This window comes from Pleurodeles waltl, chromosome 2_1 (genome assembly GCF_031143425.1).
Source record: "Pleurodeles waltl isolate 20211129_DDA chromosome 2_1, aPleWal1.hap1.20221129, whole genome shotgun sequence".
Lineage (NCBI taxonomy): Eukaryota > Metazoa > Chordata > Amphibia > Caudata > Salamandridae > Pleurodeles > Pleurodeles waltl.
In genome coordinates this window covers 526,951,546-526,971,891 of record NC_090438.1, presented here as the reverse complement: position 1 = coordinate 526,971,891, position 20,346 = coordinate 526,951,546, and positions in this window count along the sequence as shown.

Sequence of the window (20,346 nt, the reverse complement as noted above, 5' to 3'; positions counted from 1 at the left end):
TTGGGAGTGCAAGGCCAGAGTCTCTGGTGTGGGTGACTTGCCCACTGGTTCTGGAGAGGCCACATGCCCATTCCTTTGTCCTGAGAAGTGCAAGGCCACAGTCTCCGGGTGGGTGACTTGCCCACTGGTTCTATAGGGTACAACTTGCCCATTGCTTTGTCCTGGGGAGTGCAAGGCCACAGTCTCTGGCGTGGGAGAATTGCCCACTGCTTCTGGTTGGGGTAACATGCCCATTGCTTTGTCCTGGGGAGTGCAAGGCCACAGTCTGTGGAGCTTCGGGATTTCCCCACTGGGTCTAGAGAGGACAACTTGCCCATTGCTTTGTTCTGGGGAGTGCAAGGCCACAGTCTCTGGAGTGGGTGCCTTGCCCACTGCTTCTGGAGGGGGCAAGATGCCCATTGCTTTGTCCTGGGGAGTGGAAGGCCACAGTCCCTCAGGTGGGCGACTTGCCCACTGCTTCAGGATGGGGCAACATGCCCATTGCTTTGTCATGGGGATTGCAAGGCCACAGTCTCTGGAGTGGGTGACTTGCCCACTGCTTCTGGAGGAGGCATCATGCCCTTTTCTTTGTCCTGGGGAGTGCAAGGCCACAGTCTCTCAGGTGGGTGATTTGCCCACTTCTTTTGGATGGGACAACATGCCCATTCCTTTGTCCTGAGAAGTGCAAGGCTACAGTCTCTGGGGTGGGTGACTTGCCCACTGGTTCTAGAGGGAACAACTTGCCCATTGCTTTGTCCTGGGGAGTGCAAGGCCACAGTCTCTGGCGTGGGTGACTTGCCCACTGCTTCTGGAGGGGGCAACATGCCCATTGCTTTGTCCTGGGGAGTGCAAGGCCACAGTCTCTCAGGTGGGTGACTTGCCCACTGCTGTTGGATGGGGAAAAATGCCCATTGCTTTGACCTGGGGCATGCAAGGCCACAGTCTCTGGTGTGGGTGACTTGCACACTGCTTCTGGAGGGGCAACATGCCCATTGCTTTGTGCTGGGGAGTGCAAGGCCACAGTCTCTGGAGTGGGTGACTTGCCCACTGCTTCTGGAGGAGGCAACATGCCCATTGCTTTGTCCTGGGGAGTGTAAGGCCACAGTCTCTCAAGTGGGTGACATGCTTACTGGTTCTGGAGTTGGCAACATGCCCTTTGCTTTGTCCTGGGGAGTGCAAGGCCACAGTCTCTGGAGTGGGTGACTTGCCCACTGCTTCTGGAGGGGGCAACATGCCCATTGCTTTATCCTGGGGAGTGCAAGCTTGCAGTCTCTCAGGTGTGTGAATTGCCCATTGCTTCTGGATGGGGAAACATGCCCATTGCTTTGTCCTGTAGAGTGCAAGACCACAGTCTCTCAGGTGTGTGAATTGCCCTCTGCTTCTGGATGGGGCAACATGCCCATTGCTTTGTCCTGGGGAGTGCAAGGCCACAGTCTCTGGAGTGGCTGATATCCCACTGCTTCTAGAGGGGGCAGCATGCCCATTCCTTTTTCCTTGGGAATGCAAGGCCACAGTTTCTGGAATGGGTAATTTGCACACTGGGTCCAGAGGGGACAACTTGCCCATTGCTTTGTTCTGGGGAGTGCAATGCCACAGTCTCTGGAGTGGGTGACTTGCCCACTGGTTCTAGAGGGGGCAACATGCTCATTACATTGTCCCAGGGAGTGCAAGACCACAGTCTCTCAGGAGGGTGAATGCCCACTGGTTCTGGATGCAGCAACATGCCCATTGCTTTGTCCTGGGGAGTGCAAGGCCACAGTCTCTGGAATGGGGGACTTGCCCACTGCTTCTGGAGGGGGAAACATGCCAATTGCTTTGTCCTGGGGAGTGCAAGGCCACAGTCCCTCAGGTGGGTGACTTACCCACTGCTTCTCGATGGGGCAACATGCCCATTGCATGGTCCTGGGGAATGCAAGGCCACAGTCTGTGAAGTGGGTTACTTGCCCACTCGGTCTACATGGGACACCTTGCCCATTGCTTTGTTCTGGGGAGTGCAAGGCCACAGTCTCTGGAGTGGGTGATTTGCCCACTGCTTCTGGAGGGGGCAAGATGCCCATTGCTTTGTCCTGGGGAGTGCAAGGCCACAGTCCCTCAGGTGGGAGACTTGCCCACTGCTTCTGGATGGGGCAACATGCCCATGTCTTTGTCCTAGGGAGTGCAAGGCCACAGTCTCTCAGGTGGGTGACTTGCCCACTGCTTTTGGATGGGACAACATGCCCATTGCTTTGCCCTGGGGAGTGCAAGGCCACAGTCTCTGGTGTGGGTGACTTGCCCACTGGTTCTGGAGAGGCACCATGCCCATTCCTTCGTCCTGAGAAGTGCAAAGCAACAGTCTCTGGGGTGGGTGACTTGCCCACTGGTTCTAGAGGGGACAACTTGCCCATTGCTTTGTCCTGCGGAGTGCAAGGCCACAGTCTCTGGCGTGGGTGACTAGCCCACTGCTTCTGGAGGCGGCAACATGCTCATAGCTTTGTCCTGGGGAGTGCAAGGCCACAGTCTCTCAGGTGGGTGACTTGCCCACTGCTGTTGGATGGGGAAAAATGCCCATTGCTTTGACCTGGGGCATGCAAGGCCACAGTCTCTGGAGTGGGTGACTTGCCCACTGCTTCTGGAGGGGCAACATGCCCATTGCTTTGTCCTGGGGAGTGCAAGGCCACAGTCTCTGGAGTGGGTGACTTGCCCACTGCTTCTGGAGGAGGCAACATGCCCATTGCTTTGTGATGGGGAGTGCAAGGCCACAGTCTCTGAAGTGGGTGACTTCCCACTGTTTCTGGAGGAAGCAAGATGCCCATTGCTTTATCCTGGGGAGTGCAAGGCCAAAGTCTCTCAAGTGGGTGACTTGCCCACTGGTTCTGGAGGGGGCAACTTGCCCATTGCTTTGTCCTGGGGAGTGCAAGGCCATAGTCTCTGGAAGTGGGTGACTTTCCCACTGGTTCTGGAGGGGGCAACATGCCCATTCCTTTGTCCCAGGGAGTGCAAGACCACAGTCTCTCAGGCGGGTGACTTGCCCACTGGTTCTTGATGCAGCAACATGCCCATTGCTTTTTCCTGGGGAGGGCTAGGCCACAGTCCCTGGATAGGGGGACTTGCCCACTGCTTCTGGAGGGGGCAACATGCCCATTGCTTTGTCCTCGGGAGTGCAAGGCCACAGTCTCTCAGGTCGGTGACTTGCCCACTGCTGTTGGATAGGGAAAAATGCCCTTTGCTTTGTCCTTGGGCATGCAAGGCCACAGTCTCTGGTGTGGGTGACTTGCCCACTGCTTCGGGAGGGGCAACTTGCCCATTGCTTTGTCCTGGGGAGTGCAAGGCCACAGTCTCTGGAGTGGGTGACTTGCGCACTGCTTCTGGAGGAGGCAACATGCCCATTGCTTTGTCCTGGGGAGTGCAAGGCCACAGTCTCTCAAGTGGGTGACATGCATACTGGTTCTGGAGTTGGCAACATGCCCTTTGCTTTGACCTGGGGAGTGCAAGGCCAGAGTCTCTGGTGTGGGTGACTTGCCCACTGGTTCTGGAGAGGCAACATGCCCATTCCTTTGTCCTGAAAAGTGCAAGGCCACAGTCTCCGGGGTGGGTGACTTGCCCACTGGTTCTAGAGGGTACAACTTGCCCATTGCTTTGTCCTGGGGAGTGCAAGGCCACAGTCTCTGGCGTGGGAGACTTGCCCACTGCTTCTGGAGGGGGCAACATGCCCATTGCTTTGTCCTGGGGAGTGCAAGGCCACAGTCTCTCAGGTGGGTGACTTGCCCACTGCTGCTGGATGGGGAAAAATGTCCATTGCTTTGTCCTGGGGCGTGCAAGGCCACAGTCTCTGGTGTGGGTGACTTGCCCACTGCTTCTGGAGGGGCAACATGCCCATTGCTTTGTCCCGGGGAGTGCAAGGCCACAGTCTCTGGAGTGGGTGCCTTGACCACTGCTTCTGGAGGTGGCAAGATGCCCATTGCTTTGTCCTGGGGAGTGCAAGGCCACAGTCCCTCAGGTGGGCGACTTGCCCACTGCTTCAGGATGGGGCAACATGCCCATTACATTGTCCCAGGGAGTGCAAGACCACAGTCTCTCAGGAGGGTGACTTGCCCACTGGTTCTGGATGCAGCAACATGCCCATTGCTTTGTCCTGGGGAGTGCAAGGCCACAGTCTCTGGAATGGGGGACTTGCCCACTGCTTCTGGAGGGGGAAACATGCCAATTGCTTTGTCCTGGGGAGTGCAAGGCCACAGTCCCTCAGGTGGGTGACTTACCCACAGCTTCTCGATGGGGCAACATGCCCATTGCATGGTCCTGGGGAATGCAAGGCCACAGTCTGTGAAGTGGGTTACTTGCCCACTCGGTCTACATGGGACACCTTGCCCATTGCTTTGTTCTGGGGAGTGCAAGGCCACAGTCTCTGGAGTGGGTGATTTGCCCACTGTTTCTGGAGGGGGCAAGATGCCCATTGCTTTGTCCTGGGGAGTGCAAGGCCACAGTCCCTCAGGTGGGCGACTTGCCAGTGCTTCTGGATGGAGCAACATGCCCATGTCTTTGTCCTAGGGAGTGCAAGGCCACAGTCTCTCAGGTGGGTGACTTGCCCACTGCTTTTGGATGGGACAACATGCCCATTGCTTTGCCCTGGGGAGTGCAAGGCCACAGTCTCTGGTGTGGGTGACTTGCCCACTGGTTCTGGAGAGGCAACATGCCCATTCCTTTGTCCTGAGAAGTGCAAGGCCACAGTCTCTGGGGTGGGTGACTTGCCCACTGGTTCTAGAGGGAACAACTTGCCCATTGCTTTGTCCTGGGGAGTGCAAGGCCACAGTCTCTGGCGTGGGTGACTTGCCCACTGCTTCTGGAGTGGGCAACATGCCCATTGCTTTGTCCTGGGGAGTGCAAGGCCACAGTCTCTCAGGTGGGTGACTTGCCCACTGCTGTTGGATGGGGAAAAATGCCCATTGCTTTGACCTGGGGCATGCAAGGCCACAGTCTCTGGTGTGGGTGACTTGCCCACTGCTTCTGGAGGGGCAACATGCCCATTGCTTTGTCCTGGGGAGCGCTAGGCCACAGTCTCTGGAGTGGGTGACTTCCCACTGCTTCTGGAGGAAGCAACATGCCCATTGCTTTGTGATGGGGAGTGCAAGGCCACAGTCTCTGAAGTGGGTGACTTCCCACTGTTTCTGGAGGAAGCAAGATGCCCATTGCTTTATCCTGGGGAGTGCAAGGCCAAAGTCTCTCAAGTGGGTGACTTGCCCACTGGTTCTGGAGGGGGCAACTTGCCCATTGCTTTGTCCTGGGGAGTGCAAGGCCACAGTCTCTGGAAGTGGGTGACTTTCCCACTGGTTCTGGAGGGGGCAACATGCCCATTCCTTTGTCCCAGGGAGTTCAAGACCACAGTCTCTCAGGCGGGTGACTTGCCCACTGGTTCTTGATGCAGCAACATGCCCATTGCTTTTTCCTGGGGAGGGCAAGGCCACAGTCCCTGGATAGGGGGACTTGCCCACTGCTTCTGGAGGAAGCAAGATGCCCATTGCTTTATCCTGGGGAGTGCAAGGCCAAAGTCTCTCAAGTGGGTGACTTGCCCACTGGTTCTGGAGGGGGCAACTTGCCCATTGCTTTGTCCTGGGGAGTGCAAGGCCATAGTCTCTGGAAGTGGGTGACTTTCCCACTGGTTCTGGAGGGGGCAACATGCCCATTCCTTTGTCCCAGGGAGTGCAAGACCACAGTCTCTCAGGCGGGTGACTTGCCCACTGGTTCTTGATGCAGCAACATGCCCATTGCTTTTTCCTGGGGAGGGCTAGGCCACAGTCCCTGGATAGGGGGACTTGCCCACTGCTTCTGGAGGGGGCAACATGCCCATTGCTTTGTCCTCGGGAGTGCAAGGCCACAGTCTCTCAGGTCGGTGACTTGCCCACTGCTGTTGGATAGGGAAAAATGCCCTTTGCTTTGTCCTTGGGCATGCAAGGCCACAGTCTCTGGTGTGGGTGACTTGCCCACTGCTTCGGGAGGGGCAACTTGCCCATTGCTTTGTCCTGGGGAGTGCAAGGCCACAGTCTCTGGAGTGGGTGACTTGCGCACTGCTTCTGGAGGAGGCAACATGCCCATTGCTTTGTCCTGGGGAGTGCAAGGCCACAGTCTCTCAAGTGGGTGACATGCATACTGGTTCTGGAGTTGGCAACATGCCCTTTGCTTTGACCTGGGGAGTGCAAGGCCAGAGTCTCTGGTGTGGGTGACTTGCCCACTGGTTCTGGAGAGGCAACATGCCCATTCCTTTGTCCTGAAAAGTGCAAGGCCACAGTCTCCGGGGTGGGTGACTTGCCCACTGGTTCTAGAGGGTACAACTTGCCCATTGCTTTGTCCTGGGGAGTGCAAGGCCACAGTCTCTGGCGTGGGAGACTTGCCCACTGCTTCTGGAGGGGGCAACATGCCCATTGCTTTGTCCTGGGGAGTGCAAGGCCACAGTCTCTCAGGTGGGTGACTTGCCCACTGCTGCTGGATGGGGAAAAATGTCCATTGCTTTGTCCTGGGGCGTGCAAGGCCACAGTCTCTGGTGTGGGTGACTTGCCCACTGCTTCTGGAGGGGCAACATGCCCATTGCTTTGTCCCGGGGAGTGCAAGGCCACAGTCTCTGGAGTGGGTGCCTTGACCACTGCTTCTGGAGGTGGCAAGATGCCCATTGCTTTGTCCTGGGGAGTGCAAGGCCACAGTCCCTCAGGTGGGCGACTTGCCCACTGCTTCAGGATGGGGCAACATGCCCATTACATTGTCCCAGGGAGTGCAAGACCACAGTCTCTCAGGAGGGTGACTTGCCCACTGGTTCTGGATGCAGCAACATGCCCATTGCTTTGTCCTGGGGAGTGCAAGGCCACAGTCTCTGGAATGGGGGACTTGCCCACTGCTTCTGGAGGGGGAAACATGCCAATTGCTTTGTCCTGGGGAGTGCAAGGCCACAGTCCCTCAGGTGGGTGACTTACCCACAGCTTCTCGATGGGGCAACATGCCCATTGCATGGTCCTGGGGAATGCAAGGCCACAGTCTGTGAAGTGGGTTACTTGCCCACTCGGTCTACATGGGACACCTTGCCCATTGCTTTGTTCTGGGGAGTGCAAGGCCACAGTCTCTGGAGTGGGTGATTTGCCCACTGTTTCTGGAGGGGGCAAGATGCCCATTGCTTTGTCCTGGGGAGTGCAAGGCCACAGTCCCTCAGGTGGGCGACTTGCCAGTGCTTCTGGATGGAGCAACATGCCCATGTCTTTGTCCTAGGGAGTGCAAGGCCACAGTCTCTCAGGTGGGTGACTTGCCCACTGCTTTTGGATGGGACAACATGCCCATTGCTTTGCCCTGGGGAGTGCAAGGCCACAGTCTCTGGTGTGGGTGACTTGCCCACTGGTTCTGGAGAGGCAACATGCCCATTCCTTTGTCCTGAGAAGTGCAAGGCCACAGTCTCTGGGGTGGGTGACTTGCCCACTGGTTCTAGAGGGAACAACTTGCCCATTGCTTTGTCCTGGGGAGTGCAAGGCCACAGTCTCTGGCGTGGGTGACTTGCCCACTGCTTCTGGAGTGGGCAACATGCCCATTGCTTTGTCCTGGGGAGTGCAAGGCCACAGTCTCTCAGGTGGGTGACTTGCCCACTGCTGTTGGATGGGGAAAAATGCCCATTGCTTTGACCTGGGGCATGCAAGGCCACAGTCTCTGGTGTGGGTGACTTGCCCACTGCTTCTGGAGGGGCAACATGCCCATTGCTTTGTCCTGGGGAGCGCTAGGCCACAGTCTCTGGAGTGGGTGACTTCCCACTGCTTCTGGAGGAAGCAACATGCCCATTGCTTTGTGATGGGGAGTGCAAGGCCACAGTCTCTGAAGTGGGTGACTTCCCACTGTTTCTGGAGGAAGCAAGATGCCCATTGCTTTATCCTGGGGAGTGCAAGGCCAAAGTCTCTCAAGTGGGTGACTTGCCCACTGGTTCTGGAGGGGGCAACTTGCCCATTGCTTTGTCCTGGGGAGTGCAAGGCCACAGTCTCTGGAAGTGGGTGACTTTCCCACTGGTTCTGGAGGGGGCAACATGCCCATTCCTTTGTCCCAGGGAGTTCAAGACCACAGTCTCTCAGGCGGGTGACTTGCCCACTGGTTCTTGATGCAGCAACATGCCCATTGCTTTTTCCTGGGGAGGGCAAGGCCACAGTCCCTGGATAGGGGGACTTGCCCACTGCTTCTGGAGGGGGCAACATGCCCATTGCTTTGTCCTCGGGAGTGCAAGGCCACAGTCTCTCAGGTCGGTGACTTGCCCACGGCTGTTGGATAGGGAAAAATACCCTTTGCTTTGTCCTTGGGCATGCAAGGCCACAGTCTCTGGTGTGGGTGACTTGCCCACTGCTTCGGGTGGGGCAACTTGCCCATTGCTTTGTCCTGGGGAGTGCAAGGCCACTGTCTCCGGAGTGGGTGACTTGCACACTGCTTCTGGAGGAGGCAACATGCCCATTGCTTTGTCCTGGGGAGTGCAAGGCCACAGTCTCTCAAGTGGGTGACATGCATACTGGTTCTGGAGTTGGCAACATGCCCTTTGCTTTGACCTGGGGAGTGCAAGGCCACAGTCTCTGGCGTGGGTGACTTGCCCACTTCTTCTGGAGGGGGCAACATGCCCATTGCTTTGTCCTGGGGAGTGCAAGGCCACAGTCTCTCAAGTGGGTGACTTGACCACTGGTTCTGGAGGGGGCAACATGCCCATTGCATCTTCCTGGGGAGTGCAAGGCCACAGTCTCTGGAGTGGGTGACCTGCCCACTGGTTCTGGAGGGTGCAACATGCCCATTCCTTTGTCCCAGGGAGTGCAAGACCACAGTCTCTCAGGTGGGTGACTTGCCCACTGGTTCTGGATGCAGCAACATGCCCATTGCTTTGTCCTGGGGAGTGCAAGGCCACAGTCTTTGGAGTGGGGGACTTGCCCACTGGGTCTACAGAGGACAACTTGCCAATTGCTTTGTTCTGACGAGTGCAAGGCCACAGTCTCTGGAGTGGGTGCCTTGTCCACTGCTTCTGGAGGGGGAAACATGTCAATTGCTTTGTCCTGGGGAGTGCAAGGCCACAGTCCCTCAGGTGGGTGACTTGCCCACTGCTTCAGGATGGGGCAACATGCCCATTGCTTTGTCATGGGGAGTGAAAGGCCACAGTCTCTGGAGTGGGTGACTTGCCCACTGCTTCTGGAGGAGGCAACATGCCCATTTTTTTGTCCTGGGGAGTGCAAGGCCACAGTCTCTCAGGTGGGTGATTTGTCCACTTCTTTGGGATGGGACAACATGCCCATTGCTTTGCCCTGGGGAGTGCAAGGCCAGATTCTCTGTTGTGGGTGACTTGCCCACTGGGTCTAGAGAGGACAACTTGCCCATTTCTTTGTCCTGGGGAGTGCAAGGCCACAGTCTCTCAGGTGGGTGACTTGCCCACTGGTTCTGGAGGGGGCAACATGCCCATTGCTTCTTCCTGGGGAGTGCAAAGCCACAGTCTCTGGAGTGGGTGATTTGCCCACTGGTTCTAGAGGGGGCAACATGCCCATTACATTGTCCCAGGGAGTGCAAGACCACAGTCTCTCAGGAGGGTGACTTGCCCACTGGTTCTGGATGCAGCAACATGCCCATTGCTTTGTCCTGGGGAGTGCAAGGCCACAGTCCCTCAGGTGGGTGACTTACCCACTGCTTCTCGATGGGGCAACATGCCCATTGCATGGTCCTGGGGAATGCAAGGCCACAGTCTGTGAAGTGGGTTACTTGCCCACTCGGTCTACATGGGACACCTTGCCCATTGCTTTGTTCTGGGGAGTGCAAGGCCACAGTCTCTGGAGTGGGTGATTTGCCCACTGTTTCTGGAGGGGGCAAGATGCCCATTGCTTTGTCCTGGGGAGTGCAAGGCCACAGTCCCTCAGGTGGGCGACTTGCCCACTGCTTCTGGATGGGGCAACATGCCCATGTCTTTGTCCTAGGGAGTGCAAGGCCACAGTCTCTCAGGTGGGTGACTTGCCCACTGCTTTTGGATGGGACAACATGCCCATTGCTTTGCCCTGGGGAGTGCAAGGCCACAGTCTCTGGTGTGGGTGACTTGCCCACTGGTTCTGGAGAGGCAACATGGCCATTCCTTCGTCCTGAGAAGTGCAAAGCCACAGTCTCTGGGGTGGGTGACTTGCCCACTGGTTCTAGAGGGGACAACTTGCCCATTGCTTTGTCCTGGGGAGTGCAAGGCCACAGTCTCTGGCGTGGGTGACTTGCCCACTGCTTCTGGAGGGGGCAACATGCTCATTGCTTTGTCCTGGGGAGTGCAGGGCTACAGTCTCTCAGGTGGGTGACTTGCCCACTGCTGTTGGATGGGGAAAAATGCCCATTGCCTTGACCTGGGGCATGCAAGGCCACAGTCTCTGGTGTGGGTGACTTGCCCACTGCTTCTGGAGGGGCAACATGCCCATTGCTTTGTCCTCGGAGTGCAAGGCCACAGTCTCTGGAGTGGGTGACTTGTGCACTGCTTCTGGAGGAGGCAACATGCCCATTGCTTTGTCCTGGGGAGTGTAAGGCCACAGTCTCTCAAGTGTGTGACATGCTTAATGGTTCTGGAGTTGGCAACATCCCCTTTGCTTTGTCCTGGGGAGTGCAAGGCCACAGTCTCTGGACTGGGTGACTTGCCCACTGCTTCTGGAGGGGGCAACATGCCCATTGCTTTATCCTGGGGAGTGCAAGCTCGCAGTCTCTCAGGTGTGTGAATTGCCCACTGCTTCTGGATGGGGCAACATGCCCATTGCTTTGTCCTCGGAGTGCCAGGCCACTGTCTCTGGAGTGGGTGACTTGCACACTGCTTCTGGAGGAGGCAACATGCCCATTGCTTTGTCCTGGGGAGTGCAAGGCCACAGTCTCTCAAGTGGGTGACATGCATACTGGTTCTGGAGTTGGCAACATGCCCTTTGCTTTGACCTGGGGAGTGCAAGGCCACAGTCTCTGGCGTGGGTGACTTGCCCACTTCTTCTGGAGGGGGCAACATGCCCATTGCTTTGTCCTGGGGAGTGCAAGGCCACAGTCTCTCAAGTGGGTGACTTGACCACTGGTTCTGGAGGGGGCAACATGCCCATTGCATCTTCCTGGGGAGTGCAAGGCCACAGTCTCTGGAGTGGGTGACCTGCCCACTGGTTCTGGAGGGTGCAACATGCCCATTCCTTTGTCCCAGGGAGTGCAAGACCACAGTCTCTCAGGTGGGTGACTTGCCCACTGGTTCTGGATGCAGCAACATGCCCATTGCTTTGTCCTGGGGAGTGCAAGGCCACAGTCTTTGGAGTGGGGGACTTGCCCACTGGGTCTACAGAGGACAACTTGCCAATTGCTTTGTTCTGACGAGTGCAAGGCCACAGTCTCTGGAGTGGGTGCCTTGTCCACTGCTTCTGGAGGGGGAAACATGTCAATTGCTTTGTCCTGGGGAGTGCAAGGCCACAGTCCCTCAGGTGGGTGACTTGCCCACTGCTTCAGGATGGGGCAACATGCCCATTGCTTTGTCATGGGGAGTGAAAGGCCACAGTCTCTGGAGTGGGTGACTTGCCCACTGCTTCTGGAGGAGGCAACATGCCCATTTCTTTGTCCTGGGGAGTGCAAGGCCACAGTCTCTCAGGTGGGTGATTTGTCCACTTCTTTGGGATGGGACAACATGCCCATTGCTTTGCCCTGGGGAGTGCAAGGCCAGATTCTCTGTTGTGGGTGACTTGCCCACTGGGTCTAGAGAGGACAACTTGCCCATTTCTTTGTCCTGGGGAGTGCAAGGCCACAGTCTCTCAGGTGGGTGACTTGCCCACTGGTTCTGGAGGGGGCAACATGCCCATTGCTTCTTCCTGGGGAGTGCAAAGCCACAGTCTCTGGAGTGGGTGATTTGCCCACTGGTTCTAGAGGGGGCAACATGCCCATTACATTGTCCCAGGGAGTGGAAGACCACAGTCTCTCAGGAGGGTGACTTGCCCACTGGTTCTGGATGCAGCAACATGCCCATTGCTTTGTCCTGGGGAGTGCAAGGCCACAGTCTCTGGAATGGGGGACTTGCCCACTGCTTCTGGAGTGGGAAACATGCCAATTGCTTTGTCCTGGGGAGTGCAAGGCCACAGTCCCTCAGGTGGGTGACTTACCCACTGCTTCTCGATGGGGCAACATGCCCATTGCATGGTCCTGGGGAATGCAAGGCCACAGTCTGTGAAGTGGGTTACTTGCCCACTCGGTCTACATGGGACACCTTGCCCATTGCTTTGTTCTGGGGAGTGCAAGGCCACAGTCTCTGGAGTGGGTGATTTGCCCACTGTTTCTGGAGGGGGCAAGATGCCCATTGCTTTGTCCTGGGGAGTGCAAGGCCACAGTCCCTCAGGTGGGCGACTTGCCCACTGCTTCTGGATGGGGCAACATGCCCATGTCTTTGTCCTAGGGAGTGCAAGGCCACAGTCTCTCAGGTGGGTGACTTGCCCACTGCTTTTGGATGGGACAACATGCCCATTGCTTTGCCCTGGGGAGTGCAAGGCCACAGTCTCTGGTGTGGGTGACTTGCCCACTGGTTCTGGAGAGGCAACATGCCCATTCCTTCGTCCTGAGAAGTGCAAAGCCACAGTCTCTGGGGTGGGTGACTTGCCCACTGGTTCTAGAGGGGACAACTTGCCCATTGCTTTGTCCTGGGGAGTGCAAGGCCACAGTCTCTGGCGTGGGTGACTTGCCCACTGCTTCTGGAGGGGGCAACATGCTCATTGCTTTGTCCTGGGGAGTGCAAGGCTACAGTCTCTCAGGTGGGTGACTTGCCCACTGCTGTTGGATGGGGAAAAATGCCCATTGCCTTGACCTGGGGCATGCAAGGCCACAGTCTCTGGTGTGGGTGACTTGCCCACTGCTTCTGGAGGGGCAACATGCCCATTGCTTTGTCCTCGGGAGTGCAAGGCCACAGTCTCTGGAGTGGGTGACTTGTGCACTGCTTCTGGAGGAGGCAACATGCCCATTGCTTTGTCCTGGGGAGTGTAAGGCCACAGTCTCTCAAGTGTGTGACATGCTTAATGGTTCTGGAGTTGGCAACATGCCCTTTGCTTTGTCCTGGGGAGTGCAAGGCCACAGTCTCTGGACTGGGTGACTTGCCCACTGCTTCTGGAGGGGTCAACATGCCCATTGCTTTATCCTGGGGAGTGCAAGCTCGCAGTCTCTCAGGTGTGTGAATTGCCCACTGCTTCTGGATGGGGAAACATGCCCATTGCTTTGTCCTGGGGAGTGCAAGACCACAGTCTCTCAGGTGTGTGAATTGCCCTCTGCTTCTGGATGGGGCAACATGCCCATTGCTTTGTCCTGGGGAGTGCCAGGCCACAGTCTCTGGAGTGGCTGAAATCCCACTGCTTCTAGAGGGGGCAGCATGCCCATTCCTTTTTCCTGGGGAATGCAAGGCCACAGTCTCTGGAGTTTGGGACTTCCCCACTGGGTCTAGAGAGGACAACTTGCCCATTGCTTTGTTCTGGGGAGTGCAAGGCCACAGTCTCTGGAGTGGGTGCCTTGCCCACATCTTCTGGAGGGGGCAAGATGCCCATTGCTTTGTCCTGGGGAGTGGAAGGCCACAGTCCCTCAGGCGGGCGACTTGCCCACTGCTTCAGGATGGGGCAACATGCCCATTGCTTTGTCATGGGGAGTGCAAGGCCACAGTCTCTGGAGTGGGTGGCTTGCCCACTGCTTCTGGAGGAGGCAACATGCCCATTCCTTTGTCCTGGGGAGTGCAAGGCCACAGTCTCTCAGGTGGGTGATTTGCCCACTTCTTTTGGATGGGACAACATGCCCACTGCTTTGCCCTGGGGAGTGCAAAGCCAGAGTCTCCGGGGTGGGTGACTTGCCCACTGGTTCTAGAGGGGACAACTTGCCCATTGCTTTGTCCTGGGAAGTGCAAGGCCACAGTCTCTGGCGTGTGTGACTTGCCCACTGCTTCTGGAGGGGGCAACATGCCCATTGCTTTGTCCTGGGGAGTGCAAGGCCACAGTCTCTCAGGTGGGTGACTTGCCCACTGCTGCTGGATGGGGAAAAATGCCCATTGCTTTGTCCTGGGGAGTGCAAGGCCACAGTCTCCGGTGTGGGTGACTTTCCCACTGCTTCTGGAGGGGCAACATGCCCATTGCTTTGTCCCGGGGAGGGCAAGGCCACAGTCTCTGGAGTGGGTGCCTTGACCACTGCTTCTGGAGGGGGCAAGATGCCCATTGCTTTGTCCTGGGGAGTGCTAGGCCACAGTCCGTCAGGTGGGCGACTTGCCCACTGCTTCAGGATGGTGCAACATGCCCATTGCTTTGTCATGGGGAGTGCAAGGCCACAGTCTCTGGAGTGGGTGACTTGCCCACTGCTCCTGGAGGAGGCATCATTCCCTTTTCTTTGTCCTGGGGAGTGCAAGGCCACAGTCTCTCAGGTGGGTGATTTGCCCACTTCTTTTGAATGGGACGACATGCCCATTTTTTGCCCTGGGGAGTGCAAGGCCAGAGTCTCTGGTGTGGGTGACTTGCCCACTGGATCTGGAGAGGCAACATGCCCATTCCATTGTCCTGAGAAGTGCAAGGCCACAGTCTCCGGGGTGGGTGACTTGCCCACTGGTTATAGAGGGTACAACTTGCCCATTGCTTTGTCCTGGGGAGTGCAAGGCCACAGTCTCTGGCGTGGGAGACTTGCCCACTGCTTCTGGAGGGGGCAACATGCCCATTGCTTTGTCCTGGGGAGTGCAAGGCCACAGTCTCTGGTGTGGGTGACTTGCCCACTGCTTCTGGAGGGGCAACATGCCCATTGCTTTGTCCCGGGGAGTGCAAGGCCACAGTCTCTGGAGTGGGTGCCTTGACCACTGCTTCTGGAGGTGGCAAGATGCCCATTGCTTTGTCCTGGGGAGTGCAAGGCCACAGTCCCTCAGGTGGGCGACTTGCCCACTGCTTCAGGATGGGGTAACATGCCCATTGCTTTGTCATGGGGATTGCAAGGCCACAGTCTCTGGAGTGGGTGACTTGCCCACTGCTTCTGGAGGAGGCAACATGCCCATTTCTTTGTCCTGGGGAGTGCAAGGCCACAGTCTCTCAGGTGAGTGATTTGCCCACTTCTTTTGGATGGGACAACATGCCCATTTTTTGCCCTGGGGAGTGCAAGGCCAGAGTCTCTGGTGTGGGTGACTTGCCCACTGGTTCTGGAGAGGCAACATGCCCATTCCTTTGTCCTTAGAAGTGCAAGGCCACAGTCTCCGGGGTGGGTGACTTGCCCACTGGTTCTAGAGGGGACAACTTGCCCATTGCTTTGTCCTGGGAAGTGCAAGGCCACAGTCTCTGGCGTGTGTGACTTGCCCACTGCTTCTGGAGGGGGCAACATGCCCATTGCTTTGTCCTGGGGAGTGCAAGGCCACAGTCTCTCAGGTGGGTGACTTGCCCACTGCTGCTGTTTGGGGAAAAATGCCCATTGCTTTGTCCTGGGGAGTGCAAGGCCACAGTCTCCGGTGTGGGTGACTTTCCCACTGCTTCTGGAGGGGCAACATGCCCATTGCTTTGTCCCGGGGAGTGCAAGGCCACAGTCTCTGGAGTGGGTGCCTTGACCACTGCTTCTGGAGGGGGCAAGATGCCCATTGCTTTGTCCTGGGGAGTGCTAGGCCACAGTCCGTCAGGTGGGCGACTTGCCCACTGCTTCAGGATGGTGCAACATGCCCATTGCTTTGTCATGGGGAGTGCAAGGCCACAGTCTCTGGAGTGGGTGACTTGCCCACTGCTCCTGGAGGAGGCATCATTCCCTTTTCTTTGTCCTGGGGAGTGCAAGGCCACAGTCTCTCAGGTGGGTGATTTGCCCACTTCTTTTGAATGGGACGACATGCCCATTTTTTGCCCTGGGGAGTGCAAGGCCAGAGTCTCTGGTGTGGGTGACTTGCCCACTGGTTCTGGAGAGGCAACATGCCCATTCCTTTGTCCTGAGAAGTGCAAGGCCACAGTCTCCGGGGTGAGTGACTTGCCCACTGGTTATAGAGGGTACAACTTGCCCATTGCTTTGTCCTGGGGAGTGCAAGGCCACAGTCTCTGGCGTGGGAGACTTGCCCACTGCTTCTGGAGGGGGCAACATGCCCATTGCTTTGTCCTGGGGAGTGCAAGGCCACAGTCTCTCAGGTGGGTGACTTGCCCACTGCTGCTGGATGGGGAAAAATGCCCATTGCTTTGTTCTGGGGAGTGCAAGGCCACAGTCTCTGGAGTGGGTGCCTTGCCCACATCTTCTGGAGGGGGCAAGATGCCCATTGCTTTGTCCTGGGGAGTGGAAGGCCACAGTCCCTCAGGCGGGCGACTTGCCCACTGCTTCAGGATGGGGCAACATGCCCATTGCTTTGTCATGGGGAGTGCAAGGCCACAGTCTCTGGAGTGGGTGGCTTGCCCACTGCTTCTGGAGGAGGCAACATGCCCATTCCTTTGTCCTGGGGAGTGCAAGGCCACAGTCTCTCAGGTGGGTGATTTGCCCACTTCTTTTGGATGGGACGACATTCCCATTGCTTTGCCCTGGGGAGTGCAAAGCCAGAGTCTCCGGGGTGGGTGACTTGCCCACTGGTTCTAGAGGGGACAACTTGCCCATTGCTTTGTCCTGGGGAGTGCAAGGCCACAGTCTCTGGCGTGTGTGACTTGCCCACTGCTTCTGGAGGGGGCAACATGCCCATTGCTTTGTCCTGGGGAGTGCAAGGCCACAGTCTCTCAGGTGGGTGACTTGCCCACTGCTGCTGGATGGGGAAAAATGCCCATTCCTTTGTCCTGGGGAGTGCAAGGCCACAGTCTCCGGTGTGGGTGACTTTCCCACTGCTTCTGGAGGGGCAACATGCCCATTGCTTTGTCCCGGGGAGTGCAAGGCCACAGTCTCTGGAGTGGGTGCCTTGACCACTGCTTCTGGAGGGGGCAAGATGCCCATTGCTTTGTCCTGGGGAGTGCTAGGCCACAGTCCGTCAGGTGGGCGACTTGCCCACTGCTTCAGGATGGTGCAACATGCCCATTGCTTTGTCATGGGGAGTGCAAGGCCACAGTCTCTGGAGTGGGTGACTTGCCCACTGCTCCTGGAGTAGGCCTCATTCCCTTTTCTTTGTCCTGGGGAGTGCAAGGCCACAGTCTCTCAGGTGGGTGATTTGCCCACTTCTTTTGAATGGGACAACATGCCCATTTTTTGCCCTGGGGAGTGCAAGGCCAGAGTCTCTGGTGTGGGTGACTTGCCCACTGGTTCTGGAGAGGCAACATGCCCATTCCTTTGTCCTGAGAAGTGCAAGGCCACAGTCTCCGGGGTGGGTGACTTGCCCACTGGTTATAGAGGGTACAACTTGCCCATTGCTTTGTCCTGGGGAGTGCAAGGCCACAGTCTCTGGCGTGGGAGACTTGCCCACTGCTTCTGGAGGGGGCAACATGCCCATTCCTTTGTCCTGGGGAGTGCAAGGCCACAGTCTCTCAGGTGGGTGATTTGCCCACTTCTTTTGAATGGGACAACATGCCCACTGCTTTCCCCTGGGGAGTGCAAAGCCAGAGTCTCCGGGGTGGGTGACTTGCCCACTGGTTCTAGAGGGGACAACTTGCCCATTGCTTTGTCCTGGGAAGTGCAAGGCCACAGTCTCTGGCGTGTGTGACTTGCCCACTGCTTCTGGAGGGGGCAACATGCCCATTGCTTTGTCCTGGGGAGTGCAAGGCCACAGTCTCTCAGGTGGGTGACTTGCCCACTGCTGCTGTTTGGGGAAAAATGCCCATTGCTTTGTCCTGGGGAGTGCAAGGCCACAGTCTCCGGTGTGGGTGACTTTCTCACTGCTTCTGGAGGGGCAACATGCCCATTGCTTTGTCCCGGGGAGTGCAAGGCCACAGTCTCTGGAGTGGGTGCCTTGACCACTGCTTCTGGAGGGGGCAAGATGCCCATTGCTTTGTCCTGGGGAGTGCTAGGCCACAGTCCGTCAGGTGGGCGACTTGCCCACTGCTTCAGGATGGTGCAACATGCCCATTGCTTTGTCATGGGGAGTGCAAGGCCACAGTCTCTGGAGCGGGTGACTTGCCCACTGCTCCTGGAGGAGGCATCATTCCCTTTTCTTTGTCCTGGGGAGTGCAAGGCCACAGTCTCTCAGGTGGGTGATTTGCCCACTTCTTTTGAATGGGACGACATGCCCATTTTTTGCCCTGGGGAGTGCAAGGCCAGAGTCTCTGGTGTGGGTGACTTGCCCACTGGTTCTGGAGAGGCAACATGCCCATTCCTTTGTCCTGAGAAGTGCAAGGCCACAGTCTCCGGGGTGAGTGACTTGCCCACTGGTTATAGAGGGTACAACTTGCCCATTGCTTTGTCCTGGGGAGTGCAAGGCCACAGTCTCTGGCGTGGGAGACTTGCCCACTGCTTCTGGAGGGGGCAACATGCCCATTGCTTTGTCCTGGGGAGTGCAAGGCCACAGTCTCTCAGGTGGGTGACTTGCCCACTGCTGCTGGATGGGGAAAAATGCCCATTGCTTTGTCCTGGGGCGTGCAAGGCCACAGTCTCTGGTGTGGGTGACTTGCCCACTGCTTCTGGAGGGGCAACATGCCCATTGCTTTGTCCCGGGGAGTGCAAGGCCACAGTCTCTGGAGTGGGTGCCTTGACCACTGCTTCTGGAGGTGGCAAGATGCCCATTGCTTTGTCCTGGGGAGTGCAAGGCCACAGTCCCTCAGGTGGGCGACTTGCCCACTGCTTCAGGATGGGGCAACATGCCCATTGCTTTGTCATGGGGATTGCAAGGCCACAGTCTCTGGAGTGGGTGACTTGCCCACTGCTTCTGGAGGAGGCAACATGCCCATTTCTTTGTCCTGGGGAGTGCAAGGCCACAGTCTCTCAGGTGGGTGATTTGCCCACTTCTTTTGGATGGGACAACATGCCCTTTGCTTTGCCCTGGGGAGTGCAAGGCCAGAGTCTCTGGTGTGGGTGACTTGCCCACTGGTTCTGGAGAGGCAACATGCCCATTCCTTTGTCCTGAGAAGTGCAAGGCCACAGTCTCTGGGGTGGGTGACTTGCCCACTGGTTCTAGAGGGAACAACTTGCCCATTGCTTTGTCCTGGGGAGTGCAAGGCCACAGTCTCTGGCGTGGGTGACTTGCCCACTGCTTCTGGAGGGGGCAACATACCCATTGCTTTGTCCTGGGGAGTGCAAGGCCACAGTCTCTCAGGTGGGTGACTTGCCCACTGCTGTTGGATGGGACAAATGCCCATTGCTTTGACCTGGGGCATGCAAGGCCACAGTCTCTGGTGTGGGTGACTTGCCCACTACTTCTGGAGGGGCAACATGCCCATTGCTTTGTCCTGGGGAGTACAAGCCCACAGTCTCTGGAGTGGGTGACTTGCCCACTGCTCCTGGAGGAGGCAACATGCCCATTGCTTTGTCCTGGGGAGTGTAAGGCCACAGTCTCTCAAGTGGGTGACATGCTTACTGGTTCTGGAGTTGGCAACATGCCCTTTGCTTTGTCCTGGGGAGTGCAAGGCCACAGTCTCTGGAGTGGGTGACTTGCCCACTGCTTCTGGAGGGGGCAACATGCCCATTGCTTTATCCTGGGGAGTGCAAGCTTGCAGTCTCTCAGGTGTGTGAATTGCCCATTGCTTCTGGATGGGGAAACATGCCCATTGCTTTGTCCTGTGGAGTGCAAGACCACAGTCTCTCAGGTGTGTGAATAGCCCTCTGCTTCTGGATGGGGCAACATGCCCATTGCTTTGTTCTGGGGAGTGCAAGGCCACAGTCTCTGGAGTGGCTGAAATCCCACTGCTTCTAGAGGGGGCAGCATGCCCATTCCTTTTTCCTGGGGAATGCAAGGCCACAGTTTCTGGAATGGGTAATTTGCCCACTGGGTCCAGAGGGGACAACTTGCCCATTGCTTTGTTCTGGGGAGTGCAATGCCACAGTCTCTGGAGTGGGTGCCTTGCCCACTGCTTCCGGAGGGGGCAACATGTCCATTGCTTCATCCTGGGGAGTGCAAGGCCACAGTCTCTCAGGTGGGTGACTTGCCCACTGCTTCTGGTTGGGGTAACATGCCCATTGCTTTGTCCTGGGGAGTGCAAGGCCACAGTCTCTGGAGTTTGGGACTTCCCCACTGCGTCTAGAGAGGACAACTTGCCCATTGCTTTGTTCTGGGGAGTGCAAGGCCACAGTCTCTGGAGTGGGTGCCTTGCCCACATCTTCTGGAGGGGGCAAGATGCCCATTGCTTTGTCCTGGGGAGTGCAAGGCCACAGTCTCTCAGGTCGGTGACTTGCCCACTGCTGTTGGATAGGGAAAAATACCCTTTGTTTTGTCCTTGGGCATGCAAGGCCACAGTCTCTGGTGTGGGTGACTTGCCCACTGCTTCGGGTGGGGCAACTTGCCCATTGCTTTGTCCTGGGGAGTGCAAGGCCACTGTCTCTGGAGTGGGTGACTTGCACACTGCTTCTGGAGGA